Source organism: Peromyscus californicus, unplaced genomic scaffold (genome assembly GCF_007827085.1).
Source record: "Peromyscus californicus insignis strain IS unplaced genomic scaffold, ASM782708v3 Scaffold_7__1_contigs__length_154581171, whole genome shotgun sequence".
Classification (NCBI taxonomy): Eukaryota; Metazoa; Chordata; class Mammalia; order Rodentia; family Cricetidae; genus Peromyscus; species Peromyscus californicus.
In genome coordinates this window covers 56,874,845-56,895,380 of record NW_026294595.1, presented here as the reverse complement: position 1 = coordinate 56,895,380, position 20,536 = coordinate 56,874,845, and the positions used below count along the sequence as shown (strand labels likewise).

At 37.8% G+C, this 20,536-nt stretch overlaps 1 long non-coding RNA gene across 14 annotated transcripts in view; it reads left to right on the top strand.

Annotated features, from left to right (window-relative positions):
* Positions 1-20,536, top strand: part of LOC128102443 (uncharacterized) — a 140,128-nt gene that overhangs the window by 63,426 nt on the left and 56,166 nt on the right. For all 14 annotated transcript variants that reach the window (XR_008215407.1, XR_008215406.1, XR_008215411.1 and 11 more), the window contains one exon: positions 4,985-5,049. This is a non-coding gene — a long non-coding RNA (uncharacterized LOC128102443). The remainder of the gene's footprint in view (positions 1-4,984; positions 5,050-20,536) is intronic.

The window sequence follows — 20,536 nt, the reverse complement described above, 5'->3', positions numbered from 1 at the left end:
TCCTATCTCCACCTTGATTCACATAGGGTTCAGCTTCACTAGTATCAAAGTCTACACTGGAAGATGTAGGCCATTATTATCAGTAACATACCATGTGGTTTGTATTAATTATCAGCTTGACAGGACCTAAAATCATTAGGAAAGGTACATCTGGGCATATTAAGGTGACCCACCCTAACTGCTGGACTGAATAAAAAGAAGTGAGATGACCAGCAACATTGATCTCTCCCACTTCCTGACTGTGGATGCAATGTGATCAGCTACCACAAGCTCTTGCCTTCATGGCTTCCCAAAGCTAGTGGATGGGACCCTTGAACTGTGAGCAAAGATAACCTTCCTTCATTAAGTTGTTTCAGTTAGGTATTTTATTACAAAAAGAAAATAACTAAGTCATCATGTGATAATAGTATTCTACTTCTACCAACAGGGTAAAAGCACTAGCGGAGATATTAGGAAGCAGAGAAAAGGTTCCAAATTCTCCACAACCCATAGAGAAACCATAAAGGTGACTAACACAAGTAGCACAAAGGGGTCTGTGTCCTGAAATTCATGGTTCTTTTTTAATTTTGACTACAGCCGGACTTTTTTCCTTATGATTTCTCCATAGTATAGATGACAGTTTCTATGTTTTAAGGTTTGCCCACAACATAGTTCAGTCATTAAACCTACTAAAAATGATTGACTTGGAGATAAATTTAGGCTTGAATTTCTTTAAAAGAGCCAAACTGGCAAGTTTTTCACTGGCATCATTTTCCAGACAATAATAAGCGAACACATTATTTAAGTCTGCCTCACAAAATGGAATGCCATCTGCAAGTGTGTTTGTCAGTGTGGGAAGGGATTTTGCTTCTGTGGATGGTCTAGAGTATGCTGAAATTCTAGAATGCATTTGTGATGCTTACCAACAGCTTGTGCCTTCTGGATAGTTTTGTCTAAAGCACTTTCTCCTTGCAGAGTTTGAAAAATGCAATTCTTAACCATTCACTAACTGTTATCTTTCATTTCCTTATGAACCTTGGAACACTTTGGGCATGAGAATTCAAACAATCAAATTTGCCTTCTGGGATACTTTTCTTTCACAAATTAATGTTTGTCAAAACTATAGAATAACAAAATGACACTGACATTCTAGACAAAGAAACAGCTTCATCCAGAATTATACTGAAGGCTGCATTTTAAAGCACTGAAAGAGACCAGGTACTCTTTGTCCTACAAATGATAAAACTGGGGCTCAGTTGTTGAGGAACACACACTTTGTAACTGCTAATGGGTTCTAATTAAGAAAAGATGCACAGAAACTTGGATGGTAGCCAGGCACAAAGGTCTAATTTTTAGCAGTTGTTCACACTTTGCCTTAAAGCACTTCTGAAGCAATGGAAGCCGCTACCCCCTCCACACCACAGATTTAGCTCCCTTTTATTATCTGCTACCCTTCATAACATCAACAACATATGACCAGAGATTTATCTTTGTAGGAAACTGACTAAATCAACAGACATGATTCACTCACCAGATACTTACTGAATATGTCACGAGTTACCTAAGACTAGAAAATATAAGACATAACTTTTATCAAGTAATTTTTAAGTACATAGGAAACACAGGTTACTATGTTAGAACAAAGAAATGAAGCCTTAGCCATTTTATTTCAGTGTGTAAAACAGATGAACAATCCCAGTGTTCTAGCAATATTCTAGGTACTCCACAGACTCTTTACTGTCAATTCATTTCAGTTGGTTCTTTTCCTGTGTCCTGTCCTTTTCCACCAACCTCCTGCGAATACATGTATGCACAAAGCCTGGTGAATTGTATTCCTAGTGGCATACACTTTTGAATTTAAACACAGGTGTCTTATCTGAGACTCCTACCATGCTAAGCATAAAAGAAATTATGTAAACTTAGAAACAAATCTCATGCTCTTGTCTCGTTTAATCTCAACAATAGGGCATCAATGGAGATTATTTTTGTAGGAAACAGACACATGGAGGCAGTTACTCAACATTTCAGATCGTCCATTAGTTATAAGACCGACATTAAAATCTGGTCTGAAAAAACTGCTGTAACAGAATGAATTAGGCTTTATTGACAGTTTGTAATTGTAAGAAACAAAATGATCAGAGTGAAGAGTTCCACAGTGTCAAGAGATAGGCACTTATTTTGCCTCTTCTAAGTTCCAGCTGCTCCAAAGTGAGCTGGCGACAATGAAAAGTTCCAAAACCTTCTATTTCAGTGTGAGCAGGAAACAGAATATGTGCTGGAGAATCCAATGGCCTTTACACTTTGAATATCTATCTGTCTGTCTGTCTGTCTATTTATCCATTCATATATATATATATATATATGAAAAGCAATACACACACACAGAGAGAGAGAGAGAGAGAGAGAGAGAGAGAGAGAGAGAGAGAGAGAGAGAGAGAGAGACCCATGTGTGTCTCAAATCTCAGATAATATCACTTTCACCAAAAGCACTATTTTTCTTCAACTCTAAGCTCTGCTCTCATTCCTCATTAAGATCCCATCTCTCTTTCTGTTTTCTCCTTCTCAGCTTACCTCCAGATACTTCATTATGTTGTAGGCTTTATCAAGTAAGCAGGGAGGAGGAAGGGTGCTGAGGGAATTTTTAGTGTTATAACACAAGCTGCCCTTTCAGACTTTGTTGACTTTTCACATCCTATGTTCACTCTCAGGAAGGGCAACCATTTCCTGGGTATATCAATCAACCAGAAACAATATATCAAAGCTCTTGCCATGTTCCAGGAACTGTCTAGCACATCATCTCTTTAATGCCTACAGAAAATATCCACTGAACCTCCCCCCACACTATACAGATGTTCTTCTCCTTTGATTTGTTACTTTATTCTTTTTATTCTTTACAATAATAAAACTCTATTTAACTAAATAAAAGGTGGAAAGTACAACTCCAGCAAGCTAATGTATATAGAAACTTTAAGCATTCATAAAATATTCATGAAACAGATGGGGTATTAGCTAGGTTAATGACTTCTATGTCCTTGTACAATATTTTCTTCAATGTTATCCTAATGGACCATGGTAGATAAGATGCTGAATTCTCAAGAAAGCAAAAAGTGAATATCCACATTCAATTCAAGAATAGTGAAAGGCTATTTGTTGTCATAAAATCCCACTGATGTTAATAACTTTAAAACTCTCATAATAAAGATATTATTATTTAGCATCTTTTTCCCTAGCTATAAATCCAGAAAACAAATACAAGCAATAGTATCATATATCATTTAACTATAAAGGTGACTCCATGTCGAGTCTGTTATAGACTTCATTAAATCAGTGACTCCTTATTGCCCTGAATACAGATATTATTCAAAATTCTCCATTGAACAGCAAAAACAAAAGTCAAACTTGGGTATCTGGTTCTGGTTCTCATAATACTCACTACATGACATCAAACACAGATGCGCACACATACACACACACACACACACACACACACACACGAGAGAGAGAGAGAGAGAGAGAGAGAGAGAGAGAGAGAGAGAGAGAGAGAGAGAGAGAGACAGAAACAGAGACAGAGAGAGAGAGAAAGAGACAGAGAGAAAGAGAGAGAAATAGGAACAGAAGGATGATTATTGACAACTTTTCCCCTATGGTAGAGTACAACATTGCAAATAATTTGTCTTTAAGAAAAATAAGGCTGTTTGAAGTATCAGAAATGGATCTAAAATTCCTAAATCCTTTTGTTCTAATACTTTTGTTATACTCTTTGTAGCTAATTTTTTTCAATTTGAAAACTCTGGTCTTATAACATAGATAGCATTAGCAATTACCTGTAAATGTTTCCAAGAAAAAACAAGCCCTTACTCCTTAAAGCAGTATTTTGTCTGGATTCAAAATGGCCAAATGTCACTCTTTACCACTTCTTAGATAAAAGTGGCTAACTTTCCCCCCATCATTCATTTAGAAATTTTGTAATGAAATATGAATTTTGAGAAGATAAAGAACAAGTCAAACTCTTTCAACACCGGGCATTCCAGTTTCTTCCCTGCACCACACACTGACGACACTCCTCCCCTTACTGGTGTTTCCTCAAGTGAGAATATTAGTCATCTACAGATCAAGTGAAGAGTTTATGAAATTCTATTACTTCAGGAATTATGCAAAAACTGGCACATGACATACTTATGGGTGACATCAGCTAATTATCCATTGGATCCAAGCAAATCATGAGTTGGGGCAGGTAGCAAACAATTTCCATTGATTTGCTCTTACAAATACAGAAATGAAATTACTATGTTTTGTTTGAATCATGACTACACATGGAATCCAAATTTTCTTTTTAGACATCTGTAGCTTAAAGTCACAATGTGCTAAAAAGAAAAACAATATTTTGACTAATTTCACAGTAACCATATCCTTAAGATCGCCCATCAATGGAAACAGCTGTTAAGACATTCAAGTTTCTATCTTTGACCCCCCTCCTCTCCTCTTTTTTCCCCTTGCACTTACCAGAGAATTCGGCTGCGAATCCTGAGACGATTTTTTTTTCTTTCCTTCACAGTGGTTCTCTACCTTCCTAATGCTGGGAATGTTTAATACAGTTCCTTATGTTGTGGTGACCCCAAACATAAAATTACTTTTGTTGCTACTTCATAATTGTAATTTTGCTACTATTATGAATTATAATGTAAACATCTGTATTTATGATGATCTTTTGGGGAGTGTGACCTATGGATTGAGAACTGCTAGTCTTTTCTATACCACAATATAATACAATATATTATATAACATATTATATTACATAATATAATAATTCAATTTCTACATAGGTCTTGCGGGCTTAATTTTCCTGGCTAGATTGAAAGTGCCTTAAAGACAAAATCCTCATTGTACTGTTACCATCCTCTAAGCACTTGTCTTATCGGTGGAGACTGATAATGTTTTGCAAATTCCCACATAGTTCCATATTCTAGACTTACCTAACATACTGTCTTCTTGTGCTTCATTGTAGAATTCTCACTCCTGACATTTTCTGCCTTGCCCCTGGTTCCTTCCTTGTCTTCAAAGCTCAAATTGGTAAGAAGCTTTTTATAATAGCAACTATTCATGTCTGTGGTGCTTCAACATCCTTAACTCATGACAAAGCCGCTGTTTCTCTAAACTGACAAAGATCAGAGCAAATCAGCATCTTTCACAGTTCTTGAAGGTGCTATGTATGGTAGTGGAAAAGAAAAGTAAACACCAATCTTATCTAGCTGTGAAGCCCCTAGCTACGACAATGACCAGCTGAGCAAGATACGTCCATCAGTGCACTAATGATACAGATGTCATGGGAGTAACCAATCACTTTCTGCTCAGAGATAAGGTCTGCCTCACAAATTGAAACGAACACCTGACATCAAAAACTGGGCAAGAATCTGTGTCAAGTCAGGTCATAGGTCCTAGAGAAGGATGTAAAACTATTATTCTGCAAAATGGACATAGAATTAAACTGAATCCTAATGACTTGTTACACCTATAGATTAGTGCCTCTGTCAACCCTCATCAGAGAAACTTCTTTTTGTAGTAGATAGCAAGTAACACAGAGAACCACAACTGGTCAGTATGCATAGAATAAGAATATTCAGCCCTAACCAGGGCATTTATATCACACATTCTCCTCTCAAGGCTCATGGATCATTATGGAATAGCATCAGAAAGGTTGTAAGCCCCAGAGGTTATGCATGAATATATAGAAAAGTGTTTTCTGGACCCAAGAAAATTGCACATATTAATTTTCAACAGTTAAGACAAAATTTATAAGACCTGTACAAATCCAGCCAGTAAAAATCTCAGCATAGGTAAGGGAGGCCCCCACAAAGCCCCATTCCTATCTAAGGAGCTATTGGCAATTGATAGCTTCTGGGAGAAGGAGAGTCAGGTTTTCTTTAAGAGGTCAGCCTCTAGTAGGTTGTCCAGTGGAAGGCCACGCACCCTAAAGTATATGGGCAACATCACTGATGGGTTGAAAAAAAAAAAAAAGAAGAACGTATAGTATATTTGTGTGTGAAATTCCAAAAAAATTAAGATAAAAATTAAAATATTTTTTGGGAGACATCCAGGCAGTGGGACCTGGTCCTGTGCTCATTGCATGAGTTGGCTGTTTGAAACCTGGGGACTATGCAGGGTCACTTGGCTCGGCCTGGGAGGAGGGGACTGGACCTGCCTGGACTGAGTCTACCAGGTTGATCTCAGTCTGTGGGGAAGGCTTTGCCCTGGAGGAGGTGGGAATGGAGGGGGGGGGGCTGGGGGGAAGGTGAGGGGGGGCGGGAGAGGTGAGAACAAGGGAATCCGTGGCTGATATGTAGAACTGAAATGTATTGCAAAATAAAAAAATTAAAATATTTTTATTACAAAAATTTGGAGACTTATCAAGCTTGAGAATCCCAGATAGATGCATGCTTATAATTATCCCTCCATTTTGATACAATGAGTTGCATATTCTGGTTGTTTTCCTTGGCATCTGAGAAAGCTACTAGAGTAAGGACTGATCAGGAGTAAGGGCCATAAAAATACAAGCAAAACATTATTTTTTTAATATTCAAGTGAAGGTACTAAATTTGACAGACTTAAGGATGAAAACAGCACTCTGGAAAGAGTACAGAAGACATAGGGGGAAAAGGTCCCAGTGTTTTTAAAGAGCCAATGAACTAAGTGAACCATAAAGAGAAATAGCAAAATGAGTTGACAACACTGGAGAAAAGTTCAAATTGCTTTAGAAACACTATAAATCGAAATTAGTCCTACTACACATTTACCTGCACCTCGTCAGTATTGAAAACATGATGATACATGAATGTGTGAGCAGCACATAACGAAGAGAATGAAGGGAACAAGAACCATATTTTGAGTGCCTGACAAGAGCCAGGCTGCTGCTGCTAATTAGCTTGCTGAAGAGGGAATGGGTCAGATTTGACATTTGCCTTATTGGTGTATTGTGAATATTTTTGCTTTATCAATTGGTAAGAAGTCTAGTTTCTTAATTTCAGCATTGGTTCTCCCTACAGCCACTCATATGGCAAACCCAATGGAAGGCTAACAGCAGCATACTTAGGATAGAGTGAGGCCTGCATTTTCAGACATCTACTTAACTTCGTTTGAGCTGTTAGAACTTACTGCATACTTGCCCCATTTTCTCATCAGGAAAACAAAGGTCACATAGTAGTCCTTCTACTTGATGGGTGTGTTGTGAGGGCTCAATAATTGAAAGCATGTAAAATACTGTCAAGGAGCTATAAAATAAGTATTTGATTAATATTAGTTGTTGTTCCCATTATAGTCATGATGCAAATACTAAATCCTAAGTCATGACTTACCAAAAATGTCTTAGGAAAGTATTTCAAAATCCATCAATTAGTACTAAGGATTCATTGAACTCAGGTTATGTGACATACAACTTAGAAATTTATTTTGAGTCTTTAACAAAAATGTAGAAGTAGTTTTTAGGGACTCAAACTTCACATTTTGTCCCTAAACTGTTTGTGAGTATGTAATATCAGAGTTTACCACTGTCTTCCCCGCCTCTTTTCTGTGGATATTCTGTATATCATTCAGAAGTCCTACCACCTATATACTTAGCAATCAGCATTTCCTGGTACTTCTGCCTAAATTTATTCATTGATTTACACCATCTCTGTAGGAGTGCCCAAGAATTTTGAGCTAAGTCTCACTATAGAATGCACCTCTGATCTTGTAAACCTCTGCCTAAAACTTCTTGTGCCTTGGCTTCCTAGTATAACCAGTATGACCGACTGATGTTTACTCTGGGTATAAATATTATTTAAATATACAGCAACATCCTAACATCCCATTTTTCTACCCCAAAATAGTTTTAAAAAGCCCAGAGAGGATGAACTTGGATTAGAAGCTATCTTTGAGATATTATTGGATTAACACGCTCTGACTGACTCTATGATTCAGGCTAGAAAAACACAGGAAAAGAACATCTGTTTAATTGCTGTGTACATCTGAAGGTTTTATCAGGACCTTTATTATTATTATTATTATTGATTTTTTCAAGACAGGGTTTCTCCGTGTAGTTTTGGTGCCTGTCCTGGATCTCACTCTTATAAGGACCTTTAATGGTATCCCTTAACATTTGTGAGATATTTGAGAAAAGTGAGACTTGAAATACTACTTATGGTATTTCTGTCCTTTCTAATTATAACTCATATAACTCATGGCTAGGGTAAGGACATACTCCATTTTCCAACTACTATGAGAAAAGTACCTAATAATAAAGTAAGAGCAGTCTTCAAACTGTTCAGCCTGGCAGGTAATCAGGGCAGAGCATCACAAAAGAAAGGGAGGAGAGCTGGGCGTGGTGGCTCACGCCTTTAATCCCAGCACTCGGGAGGCAGAACCAGGCAGATCTCTGTGAGTTCGAGGCCAGCCTGGGCTACCAAGTGAGTTCCAGGAAAGGTGCAAAGCTACACAGAGAACCTGTCTCGAAAAACCAAAAAAAAAAGGGGAGAAAGACAAGGAAACAGCACAAACATCCGTGAGACAGTCTGGCCGAGTCCTCTTCTCATTAAGGTACGTAAGAGATGTTTTTCTTGGGCCAGAACCTAGAGCTAAAAGCGTTTGTAGATAGTCACTGACACTCTAACCCTGTGAATCATATCAGGCCTTTTGTCATATCACCAGTTAGAATGTGGTCACATGCTGCCTGCTTTGCTGAAAAGTGTCTGAAGCCTTGAGTATGGAGAGATGCAAGAGCAGCCCTCTTCTCCCTTTATATGTTGGCATTCCTTAGGAACCACTCCTTGACTCTCATCCTCTCATTTTGCCCTCTCTTCAGGGTGTCATCTACCCCTTAGGGCTTAAAACACACTGACACACTAAGGGTCTCACATCTCTAAACGTGTTTCATGTAGTCATTCCCAGCTTTTGCCTCAGACTGTCAACTTTCTCTTTGAAATCTTCACCTGACCATACCAAGGCCGTTTTGATTCAATTTGTTTAGAAATGGAAGTCAGACATCACCACCATCCAAGGTCAGTTATTTCCTTTCCTTAAACATTTTCTATATCACTTAGGAGTTCTACTATCTATATACTTAAGAGTTAATGTCCTAGAATATGTCCTAAATTTGTAGAAACTTCCATGAATTCTGAGCTTAACTATTATATCATTCTTTATTTGTTTTTATTTGATTTCCTGATTGAATGTAACTCGACCATGTCAACTCTATGCAGAAAATCTTTTCATGGGTTGGTTTTCTAGCTAAAAAATAGTTTATCTGGAGTCCTAATATAACTCAAAGCCTTTGTGATTTGTCCCTTGTTCTCCTCACCAGCCTCATGATGACATCTTGTTCTAATTTTAGTCATACTAGTCTATTTTTAGAGCTTCACACCAACCCTTCTTGTCTCATCCCTTACATTGTCTGTCCTTCTTAGGACTTCATTTCCATTCTAAAATGACTGGCATTATTCATCTTACTCAGTTTAAGTTGTATCTTTCAGAAAATTCTCCCTGGCTTCTAGATGGTTGGGTGCCAAAGTGCCTTAAGCATCCTCTGTCATTAATCCTAGCTTTGTTTTATAGCAGTTTTTAACATCACTGCTGTCTTCCTCACTGGACTTTGAACCTGTGTAAATCCCCAGTATCTAACCTAAAACAAGGGTACTTACTAGAAGGACAGCAAATCTCCATGGGATGTATGCACATGGACAGAGGATCCTGCTGTGTTTGCATGTTTGAGACTTGCCAGGTACCAGTGAAGCAGCACCAACCTTTGAATAGAAGGTCAGGGCTTAGCTTCTTCTAGACCTTTCTTCAAATGCAGATAGCAGGGCTAGACAATTTCTTGGATGGGGCTCAAGTAACCTGCTTTTATGTGCAGGAGTTGTGTTGTAAATGTATCACTTCGGAATGGGCTCTACAATTCTGCATTTTGATTGGGTTTTAGTTTTCTGTAATGGTCTTCATCTATTGCAAAGTGAAGCTTCTTTGATGAGGGGTGAGGACGACACATATCTGTGGATAAAAGGACAAGTGTTTAGAATGTAGTTAGGGATTATGCTAGTTTAGTAAAGTGGTGGTTGTAGGTTCTCCTCCAAGATTCATGACTTCACTAGCCCTGGGTAGTTGGCTAGGGTTCCCTCTTGTTGAGTGGGTCTTTAAGTCTTAATTAGAAAGCTGTTGATTAGCATCGACAGCATAACTCCTACACCTAAGGCTCAGGGATCATTGCAAAAAAAGGGGCTGGAAAGATTGTAGGAACCAGAGGAACAGGAAGTTTGCTGTGTGATTATGTCTCCTGGTAATGAAAGTAGATGCACCTATGAAGTCTCACCAACATGACTGCCTAAGCATGAGCTGAACAGGGATGACACCAATGGATATGATAATGTGGAAGGGGAAAGGCCAGGAGGCCACAGCCCTACCCAAAGAACTACAGGCAATAAAGGGATACAGGGAGCTGGAAAAATAGTTTTCCCAGGGGAAGAGACCATTATCTAGTACCAAATGGTCAGCCCTGGAAACATACACATACTAGTAACATTATAGAGACTAAGCAAACTGTTTTTATGTAGTCAGAAATATGTGCATGTACACATATATGTAATAACAATTAAAGAAAAAGAAGCCACGAATTTAAAAGGCCAAGATGAGTGGTACATGAGAGGGTTTGGAAAAAGGAAAGAAAAGGGGAAATGATCTAATTGCATTATAATCTCTCAAAAATGTTTTAAAATTTTTCACATAAATTTCAGAATGAACCTGCTTTGGGTTTCCTAGAGAAGTCAAGATTAACAGCAAAGGTTAAGACAGTTTAGGATCAGTCTTAATAAAATAAAAATAAGAAAAGATATCTATTTTATATATTGTATCTTCTCCCACAAAAAGGTTTTTTGTTGTTGTTGTTTTTGTTTTTGTTTTTTTGAGACAGGGTTTCTCTTTGTAGTTTTGGTGCCTGTCCTGGATCTCACTCTGAGACCAGGCTGGCCTCGAACTCACAGAGATCAGCCTGGCTCTGCCTCCCGAGTGCTGGGATTAAAGGTGTACACCACCATCCCCTGGCTTCTGTAAAAAAGTTTTAAAGCTGATATTTGTCCTTGTCTCTGTTTTATGCTCATATAACATCCAGATAATGTTTTTCCATATAAAAAAGGGAAATAAATCAGGGTACCGAAACTTTCTTCTTCTAACTCAGAATTTGCTGTTGTGTTGAGGCATCAAATGCATCATGAAAAAAAATATTTTTGATTAAATAACAGCCAAAAGGGAGGAAATGCTGTTTGGATCATGATCTGGAACTGTAGGACTCAAAAGCAAGCCTATATAAAGCCTCGTTCCTTCCTTTAGCCCACTAACTCTGGGTACACATCTGTAATGTATGGAGTAGATGGTATTTTTGTGGATTCTAAGCACTGTGACTCTCTTCAGACAAGAAGTAGCTTAGGTTTCCTTCAGGTCAAGGGGCAAATGGTGTAGATGAGGGAAGAGGAAAAGCAGGCCAGTACTCTTTTCTACTCTATCATGTCCCATAATCTATATTGTGTGCATTATCCAGGGATTATCATGAAGTAAAGGATCTTTAAGTCTTCCATGATAACTCCAGTAGGAAGTTTAAGTGATTGCTCAATTATGATTTCAAAAGTAATTTCGACTCTTCCTTTCAGACACATCAGTAGAGCAGTATGACTATAATTAGAGTGAGCATGCCTTCAGATTTACTCACACATTCCTTGTCTGACTTGTCCTCAGCTGGGTCACTATTCATAGGGCCTTTTTGCTATCAAAAAAGTCTTTCAAATATAAATTTTATGGGCATTGGAATATAAACAATATTTAGCATGATATCAACCCATTAGTATTTTTCTTGTTCCTCTCTCTCTCTCTCTCTCTCTCTCTCTCTCTCTCTGATGAATGTATGTGTGTTTGTATGTTTGTGGGTGCATATATATCTGCAGCTGTGCATACATATGTATGCATGCATGTAGAGAGCAGAGGTTGATGGGTGTCTTCCTCGACCATTACCCATTTATTTACTGAGACAGGGACTCTCATTTGAATCCAGAGCTCACTTATTTTACAGTCTAGCTACCTAGTTAGCTCTGAGGATCCCCTGTCTATGCCTCTCAAGTTATGGGGTACGGGCAAGCCATGACATCAGCCTGTGACTTACATGGGTGCTGAGATTTGAACTCAGTTCTTCATGATTGCATGACAGACATGTTACACAATGAACTATCTCCCAAAGCCCTTTTCTGATGGGTTTATTTGTTTGTGTTTGTTTTTAATTCTTCTTTTGAGAGAGTCTACCAGTGCCAGGCAATGAGATGGCTCTTTTCCATTTGCAGTATAATTAATTTTTCCTAAAATATATACCAAGTAGATAACATCACTGTTTTAAAACACAGGAAACCGTTTCAAAACTGTTAAGGCATTGCCCAAGGCCACAGGACTACATGAGTACATGATGGTAAGAATTTAACCTTTCTGGGTCACTGGAAAACCATTCTCTGTCAATTACAATATTTTTGGATTCAAAATGGAGCCTCATCCACTCCCTACCACCACAAATAAATGAAACAGAGACCTGAGTAGCAAGCACTCTCTAGTGGCTGCATGCAAGTCACAGATAAGTTTACACCCTCTTCTGTAAAGCATGGCTGACTCAACCAGATACAGGGAGAGATTATTAATGCTCACACCATTGCTTCTATAGTCCCAAGTATGTTTACCATTCTCCCTGAGTAAGAAAATCTGCTTCAGGAGAACTGGAACTACGCACTTCTCACTCTGTGAGTTCTGGAAACTGAGCGGAACTCCTCCCCTGCCTGCTGCCCACTGCTACCAGTCTTTCCCACACCCTAGATATGAAGGGAGATAATAAAGCCCTCAAATAGAAGTTTCCAGATTATGAGTCATGGCTTACTCAGCCTTTGTTACAGAGAACCTGGAAGCCTTTGAAATGGACTGTTGATTTTGGCGTTCTTAGCTCCCTTCGCTGCTATCAAGAAATAAGTTACATGACTAATTATATTGAGAAATGACCTCTGTAATGAGCATATTGAGAATATCCAATGTTAGAGGATCTGGTGTTTAATATATGTTCTTTAATGCCTGTTTGTATAAATAAGTACTTATTTCCTTGAACAATGTTTCACTATTTATAGTTCCTCAATAAATATCTGCTACATTGAATTAAACAGAAATATCAATAAAAGTTAACATTAGTAAAAAAAAAATAAAATAAAATAAAAAAAAAAAAAAGCCGGGCGGTGGTGGCGCACGCCTTTAATCCCAGCACTCGGGAGGCAGAGCCAGGCGGATCTCTGTGAGTTCGAGGCCAGCCTGGTCTCCAAAGCGAGTTCCAGGAAAGGTGCAAAGCTACACAGAGAATACCCTGTCTCGAAAAACCAAAAAAAAAAAAAAAATTATTATAAAAAAAAAAGTTAACATTAGTAGCAGATACAATGAGCCAAACATCATATTAAGAGCATTATGGATATTATTTTCTTTCTCTTTTAATATGTGTGCGTGTGTGTGTGCCTGTGTGTGTTATGTATACACATATGTAAAATAAATTTATAAAGATATGTGAATGATTTTATACGTCATATGTAATGTCTTATGCATAGTGAGCACTTAAGTATAGGCTTGATGAAACCAACCACATATAAAAACAACCATAAATATCAACATGGCTCATTAACATTAGTTATTATTTTGTATGTATACTTCATAGAGATAATTTCTGAAACAAATTAGTACTGTGATTTATACTAAGGCATATATCATGTAGATATCAAGAAAATGTGTTGTTATAGTTACTTAAATTAGACAATATGTACTGCTATATAATATATTAGCAAAAATACTATATAATCCTTATTTATATGTAGCACAAATAATAATATGGCCCAATATTAGGGCTGGCAACTGTGTAAAATTAGATAATGCTTCTGAGGTATAGTTCCTACTAATCTGTTACCCTATAAATTAATGATAACTTCTATGAGATTTTAGGTTGGACTGGGACATAACTCAGTAGTACATCATTTGTCCAGTGTGCACCGGGCACTAAGTTTAGTCTCTACTACTAAAAAAAGAGAATGGATCTAGGCAGTTACTTCTTCTGTTTAGGAGAAAATCTTGCATGGTGTTACTGGCACTGTTTAAAAGTATGCACTTGCAGGGCAGTGCAATAGTTCAGTGGATAAGGGTACTTGCTTTGCCAAATCTGACCACCTAAGTTTAATTCCTGGAACCCATGTGATGGAAGGAGAGAACTGAATCCCACATGTTGTCCTCTGACCTCCATGTGCCATGGCAAGTGTATGCCTACACATATGCATACACACACACAATAAATAAATAAATGTAAAGCAAATGTTTTAAAACATACCCTTGTTTGACCATGAAAAATGTTGTAGCAGTGTCATTATTAGTAATGAATAACCTTAAAATATTAGCTTTAAAGTTAGTTTGGAAAGGTGGAATGTATAGTTTGTAGTTTTTCAAAGGTAGATTCTGAAGTGTTCTCCAGAATGAGGAAATGCCTCCTTTTCTTCTTTTTTCCTTTATTCTTTTAAAAATGTGCTTTGAGTCAAATTCTGGAAGGGAAGATTAAACAGCCTTTCTCTCTAAGTATGGGCTGTTCCTAGTCTCTGACATATCAACAACCACTATTCTAGAACCTTCTTAGAGACAGCATCAGAGATAGAGCGGGGTTGAACAACACTTGCTCCAAGATGGGTTTGGGGTGAATTTAGGAGCTACTGGTCTAATCCAGTTTGAGTCATATCTTCTGGTAGTCTTCCAAAATATATTAAATGTAACAAGGAGATTTGTAAGCAAATACAATGATATAATTAAAGAGAAAGATCATATCAAAATATACTTAAATTGACTAATGATAATTTAAAATGAAAAATCAAAGGAAAGGAAATCCTGGTGTAAAGTGGTCTTGTTTAAATACATTAGAGACACCCACGGTTCTTATTTTATTTTCTCTGCATAACTGTGAGAGCAGAGAAAACCATTTTAGTTTCTTCCTTAAGTGACATATGGTAGTAAATAGTACTGTTAGTGTATTAATTAAGCTATTAAAAGGAGAGTAACTAGAACTTTCCCCAGTTATATTTGAATTATTTAGTACATCAGTGATGTGATAATGATTATTATATATAGGCAAAACATTCACTTCATCAGAGAGGTCAAAGGAACAAACCACACCTAAGCTGACCACGTTAATAGTTTCTCAATGAGTGTAAATGTTGGTGCCAAATTACTCTCACACTGCTATTGTATTCAAAGTTATTTTATTATGAAATTTATGACTCATTAAATGGCTTAGTTAAAAAATGCAAACAATAATAATTTTATGTAAACACACACATATCCTTCTCTAATAAGATTAGAAAACAAAAGACTAGATGTTAACAATATAGCCCAGTGGTGCATATGCATTTTATACAATGGAGTTATAGTTTATTTTTTCACATATTCTGTATCTTTTAAAAAAATTCTTTGTTAATGAAAGGTAACATACAAAAAAGCATAGAGATATAGACAATTTGAAGTTATTCATGTTTCATGTCTCACCCATGACATAGTGGCAATGGGAATCAGTACTACATCACATAGGCTTCAGGCCCCAAACCATAGGTTTGTTTCGGTCCTATCACCAGGTTCAGGTCAGAGCTAGCTGCCTGAATTCAGAGCAAACTCATATCTCCTCCCAGACTTCAAGGTCAGAAATCTGTTGTAAATACTTCCGGGAAGAACCTAAGCCCACAAATCTTGAGCCCAGGGTCAGAACTTAATGAGCCAGGTCTTCCTGCTCCCGATCAATGCCTGAGTTCTAAGAACTTTGGAACAGAGAGTAGGGAAATTGACCAAATATTTGACATTACAAATCCCTGGGAGGGTCTTGACCTGGAACCAGCCTAAGAGTTCTCTTCACACTGGCATTGTCAGAAGTTAATCTCTCCTGATGAGGCTGAGCAGTATTAGGCAAGGATACAGTCAGGAGCCATGAAAACATGCAATTGCCATCCAGGACTTCAGCAAACAGTCATTTATTGTCAATAAACAGAAGGTACACTCATTCTAATCACTCTTTATTCACTGATTTGCAGCTATTCATCTTCCTCTCTATTCCAGTCTTTATCTAAAAGGGTGAGGGAAATTATGGAGGCCAATGTATCACAGTTGCTAAGAGCTTTGCTCTTGACTTGCAGTCCCATGCTAAAGGTGAATTTCAGCCTTCAAGGCCATAGAATGCTGTTATGAAGCATTCCACACTTCACAACCATACGCAATTCTGTGCTACCACAATCATACACATACAAATCTAACTTCAGTGTCTAATGCAGAGAAAACACTAAGCAAAGGCAAATCTCTAACAATGACCATTTTTATAAGATGTCCTTCTACCTGCTTCTCTATTAGTACATAATGAATGTAAGCAACAAATGCTATGGGATCCAAAAATCCTCCAAATGAATGTGCTTTCTAATCCCTTTGGTGAGGGGAGACAGTAATATAAAGATGTTTATTTCCAGACACTGACATTTTAGTTATTTCAGAAGTGCTGCACTCCTAGGGAACAAATAGTGAAAGGAAATTAGTTTATTTAGCAAAAATGTTACTTAGTAGCCAGCAGTTGAGGCCTTCTTTAGGCAAGCTAACAGGAGGGAAAGGTATATAGAGTGATGACAGCCCTGAACATGACAACTCCCTGATAACTATCAATGAAACTCCTTAAAGACTCTAACACACATTGAGTTGACTTCAAGGCCCATTTACATAATCTTAAAATATATAAAGGGGATATTCTAGAAATGTTTCTGCCAAATTCAAGGCATTTTTTCTTCATCCCAAAGTCTATGTCAAAAGAAGATAGATGCTAATCACCTTTGGCCCAAGACTAGAGTGAGTCACTACAAGCTTTGAACATCAGGGATAGACTAAACTTCATGTGCATGACTCCAGGACTTACTTCTCTTGGTCTTCTGGGCTAGCCTTCAGCCTCTTAGCTATTCAAAAGCTAGAAGAAAGGGAAGTCCAGGTAACATTGTCAGATACTGTTATTTCACACAGTGTCCCCCTATTTAGAATCTCCAAGGGAGATTATAGCCTTTATTGAGAATACGTTGGTATACATTACTGAAAGAAAAGACACTTAAATACTAAATGATGTCATATAAACAGAGAAATGAAGGAGATTTGCCAACAACAAATGCCTGTGTATCAACAGTGCATCTGTGTGTCTTTACTAGACTCATAGGGAAGGTAAAATGTGTGAAGCCTTGAAGCCAGTTTTGGAATTACATCAAACTAGAAAATAGAAGTGATCTGAACAAATGGTCCATTTATATTTAAAGAAACCTTACAGGATTGGAGAGGACAATACTTTAAAGGTTAACAAGGGTACTTGCTAATTAAGGTCTTCTTTCTTCTGCCAGAATACCTTGTCAGAGAAAAACTCAATCATGCCAAATGTCTAATGCAAAGAATGATTATCCCATCTGCTATGTGCTTGGGAGCGTATCAAGATCCTCACACTTTCTGTTTGTGAGGTAGATGCCCTCTTCTGGCATCTTCAAATACATTTATGCATGGTACACACAAACTCATGTAGGCACACACATAAATTAAAGATAATGAATCCATCTTAAAAAGTATAATGTATTATTCACTTCCTAGGTAGGCTCCACTTTCTTTCTAAAAAAAATGACAGTTGAACCCTTTATTAAGCTTTTTTCTTTAATTCTGTGTTCATTGCCACTGTTAATAATAATAATATTTTTAAAAGGAAACCTTATGTAGATTCTTTTCATAATAAAGTTAACAGAGAACTATTTAAAATGTAGATAAAGTGTATGATTTAGGTTCAATTTGCAGTGCTTGAACAAATAACCACTAGATTAATCCTCAATTTTTTTCCTTACAAAACAACTTGAATTGTATGTTCCCAAGTTTTAAGAAATATGAAAATTCTTCAAGGATTGAAGGATCATATTGTTAAAAAGACAATTCAGCCTAGGGTTGTGGTACATGTCTTTAATTCCAGCACTTTGGAGGCAGAGGCAGGTAGATCTCTTGAGTCCCAGAACAGCCAGGGTTACACAATGAGAATCTGTTTCAAAGAATAATAATCTAAATATATTCCAAATACATTTACTTACTATAAAATTTCCATTTGTCTGGATTTTTTCCAATTTTTGCTACCTTAAGGACTTCCACAAGACTGAAGGGGAAAGAGGATTTTTAGGAAGCATTCCTGAATGTTTGCTGAAAGAACCAGAATGTTCATTGAAGGAAGATGAGCATTTCAATAAACAAAATGAGTTAATTCCAGAAAGACAATTAACATTGGGAACTATGTACAATTAATCCATTCCAGATCTATGCCATTGTTTTGATTTCAACGTGCTCTGGTCCAGAACACTGGTTTGATTATTTTGTAGCTCAAAAAGGAAGTCTCAGCAGAAACCCACCAACCAGTAGAACAGCTCTTTCCACAGCAATGGGCCGAGTCTTTGTATATAGTTTGTTGTTCCTATGGGTTGAATTTTGTCCTTCAAAATTTCACACCCTGGAATCCTAAGTCTGCTGTCTCTCAGAATGTGACCTTATTTGGACAAAAGGTTGTTGTAGCTGTAAACAGCAAAGCAGGGGTTATTCTGAGTAGGGTAAGCCCCTGGTCCAGTAGAGCTAGTGTCTTATTAAAAAGGAGAACTTGAACATAGGGCTCAACACTGAGGCAGAGCATGTGGAGATCAGAGTGACACTACCATAAACTGGGGAACTAGGTGGCATTTAGAGACAGTCCAAGAACAAAGCCTTCCTTAGTGGGCTCCAAGGGAACATGGTCCTGGCAACACTCTGATTTCAGATGAACAGTCTCCACAACCGAGACAACAAAGTTCTGCTTTTCTAAAACTCCCAGCTTGTAGTATTTTGTTTCCAGAGCCCTTGTAATATGGCAGTTTTACAAACATTTTCCTATTATTCTTTCTAATTTTGTGGCTCTGTTATATAACACAAAGGTATCACACCAAGGAAAGAATCGTGAAGTAGAGGCATGGCCATGTACACTTCCCATTTGGGGCACCTCTGTTGCCCTGCCCTCCAAATCCCCATTGTACTCAGACCCACATTATTGTGGAGGGACTTTCCACAGGAGAAATAACTGCTGCTTTCCTGGCCCATAAAAGTATGCCCACCCTTTTATGTAGGCCCTCTGACTACCTGGTTACCATGATCCCACCCTCTCTTGTACTTGTCTGAATTAGTTGAGAGCTTAAGCTGACATTTTAGATGGACCTGTATCCCCTACTCAAAAATTCCCAGGCCCCTGTACAGAATGGCTGAATTCTTAAAACAAAGGTTAAGAGCCCTTCCTTGCTTCTAACCTGGGAAATCAACTGTTCCTTGCACATATGCAGGCATGTGCATGCACATACATATCCCCCATACCCACAAACACTGTACGTATGTTGCAGCTTGCTTCTTGTGCCTCTGAAATGTGCTTAGTTGTCTGGTAAGATGTTGGAAAAGTGAGATGTGAGCAGGTTAGCCCAAACTTTTGAAGAATTGCATATTTAGACAGACATAGAATAAATGAGTAGAACAGAGAAGAACAGAAAGTAAGTAATAATTCCTTGTGTCATGTCTCCAGAAGGTTTTGAGAAGTAATTGTGGAGTAGTTTCGCAGTTGTATTGGACTGTTTTGGTCTGTTTTTCCCATGGTTTTTCTGGGGTTATTTGGCAGAATATCTGGAAAACCAGATATAAATAGTCCCTTCTATTCACCTGTCAGGAGGATGTGCTGTCAATGAAATTAGATGTAAATATCTCTGTTGATGTTAGTCTTGGTCACCCTGCTGACACTGTCCACTGTCTCTACTGTTAAACTATTTTCTGCCCTTCCTACCACATTCTCTAAGTAAGGAGCTCCCTACAGCCCACACTTAAGGGAACTTACATTTTACATCTTGAAGGACAGAGTATCTGCACAAACTATTTGGAGTATTTCTTCAAGAGGTCATTTCTTCTCCCTCATTTGTTAGTTTATCTGATCATTTATTTTTTACCAGTATGGACTCATGGGGACTAGTTAGTGCTTTGGATTATAATCCAGCTACTTTATTTGTTTTGGCTGCTCAGATTATTCCAGTTTGCACCCTTTCAGTTGGCTCCTGCATCGCTTTGACCTATCTTCATCACTGTGCTTTGTTTGTTCTTGTGAGTACATCCTCACTTTAAGGCACTACCGGATGTTGAAATCTTACATGATTTCTTGCTCCAGTTACAAAATCACGTTTCTTCAAGAATGCCTTATTCCTTTCAACAGAGAGTGATGAGCATTCAGCTTGCAGACATTCCTGCCTGCTCTACTCCATTGCCATTGCTTCTAGGGCTTCTCAGATGAATGTGGAGAATACACACATGGGTATAAATGCTTGCATTTCTTCTTCATTAAGATTAAATTTAGTGCATTCTCCCACACTAACTCACTGTAGGGTATTCTAGTCTTTCTTTACTTACCTGTAGCCTC